Source organism: Lucilia cuprina, chromosome 4, assembly GCF_022045245.1.
Source record: "Lucilia cuprina isolate Lc7/37 chromosome 4, ASM2204524v1, whole genome shotgun sequence".
NCBI lineage: Eukaryota > Metazoa > Arthropoda > Insecta > Diptera > Calliphoridae > Lucilia > Lucilia cuprina.
The window spans coordinates 13,177,645-13,179,977 of NC_060952.1; positions in this window are offsets into that span (position 1 = coordinate 13,177,645).

Below are 2,333 nucleotides of genomic sequence, written 5' to 3' on the forward strand. Positions count from 1 at the left end.
ATTGGACCAATATTTTTGTATGTTACAAACATCAGCACAAACGTATAATACACTCCCCACTATAGTGGTGTAGGGTATAATTTCAGGATTTACAAAATCTGACTTCTGTTCGAATATCTCGTAAATTATGAAGATATCGCGAAAAGAAAAATTAAAAATCTTGAACGTTATTTCATTAAATGATTATTTGAATACCTTATGATGTATTTTTTTTAATCTTTCATAAAAACTAAAAATTTAAAAAAAAATTAAATTAATCACATTAGGGCGTCCCAAAATAGTGAAACTAAACCGCATTATAGTTATAAAATATCGTGATCAATATTAAACTAGTTCAGATCAATTTGTAAATAAAAATGTTTGAAAAAATTATACTTCAGACCATAAAGCATATAGTCAAGTTTACGAAGTAACACATTTAGAGGTGGTTTCAACCATTAATGCATTTTTAATGCAAGAATACAAAAACGAACTATGTTTTTAGATCTACATAAATTCAAAAAAATTGAATTTGAAAGTCCATTAATCGAAAAATATAAATCTTTAACCAACTTTCAAAGGAGTGGTATAATAAAAATGATTCATAATGGGTCTTGACAAAATAGGTACAGCCTAATAAATTTTAGAATGAAATCGTAGACTAAAGGTTGTAGGTAAAAATGTTAGCCCAAGATATGTACTCATATCCCCAAAAAACAAATTTGATGAAAAGGCGGTGTAGTCATATGAAAACATTATTGACTCCGAAATGGTGGAAGCTCGTTCCATAGGAAGTAGGCAATGAAATGTCTGTTGACATACTGATTGCAAAATCAATCATGAATAGGCGTTGACTATTACGTCCTTAAAGGGTTTCTGAATAAATTACTACATTTTTAAATAAATTATAAAAATATCCAATTAAAAATATAAATCTTTCACTAAAAAAATTATTTAAACATTTTTGAAATTGTTACTCCTATTATTTTGAACGCAACTGTATATACATACATATATGTACATATATAAATTTAAAAGTTATTTTTAATGGGGTAGCCATTGAAAATTCATTAGACTAGTCCAAAGTAAAGTAAAAATTACTGTAAAGATCTATTCAAAATTGTATTTTAAAATCTTTTAAAATTATATATAAAATTTTAGCGATCTGATAAAAAGGTAATCTAAAAAATATTTCTTACCAAAAAGTGCAATTGCTAAATCTGAGCCTTCAAATTTTATGAATTAGATTAAAATTTTATGAGTTAGATGACGTCTTTCGTACATGCCAAAAAACTTTTTTGTACACACATATCTTAACTATATAATAGTCTGCGGATTAAAAATATACCCTTCTCTCTAACACACTTTCATTGAGAATAAGAGAATTTTATACTGAGGATATTCGAATTTTTTGAAATTTTATACTATTCGTCAACAAACAGAAATGTGCTAGTTCTGTTCGCTTACGAATAGTAATTTTTATACCTCTTACAACATAAAATATTTTATATTTTCCCCATATAAATAATATCAGTTAAGTTATAAATAACTGAAGTATTTGTTTGTATTTAATACACATAGACATTTTTACATACAACTTGCTGCAAGATATTTGTCTGTAAATCTATAAATAAGGTCGTGCACTTCTAGACCCACTTAAGGAAGCCATACAAAATAATATTGGAAAACCAAATAATAAAATTGAAAAAAACAAAATCTACGAAGAATATAGTATTTCCTACATATAATGTATTCAAGTAAAACACTATTGTTTTCAGCAAATATTAACATGTCTCGCGAACAGTTGATGACAACAATCGGCTTAACAGTATAAAAATCTATATATTTGTCTGTAAGTATATAGTATACAATACAATATTGCAATATTTGCTACTAAATAATATATGGCGCCCATTGATAATAAGTATAAATACTTGTAAATATGAGAAAATATTATACCCGACTTAATCTTCTATACATTTCAATATTTTTTAAGTACATTCTATTATTCCATTACTGTTAAAAATTAACTCCCACTACAGTTAATAAGTAAATGTTATTGACATAAAGGATATAAACTTATTTTCAAAACATGAAAAGTTCAATAATTTGCTGGGAGGTTTAATAAACAACTGTCAGTATGTCTGTTAAATATGAATACATACCTTAAAACATCGAATTTATTGAAAAGTTTATGATGCAGTTGGGTCAAATTATTTCCAGATATATCCAATATTTGTAGACTATTTACTAGACTATCAAAGGCCATCGGATATATATGAGTTAGGCCGCAATAACGCATGTAAATTTCGCGTATTTTTGCAGATTTAAAAGCATCGTCCTGAAAAAGAAAT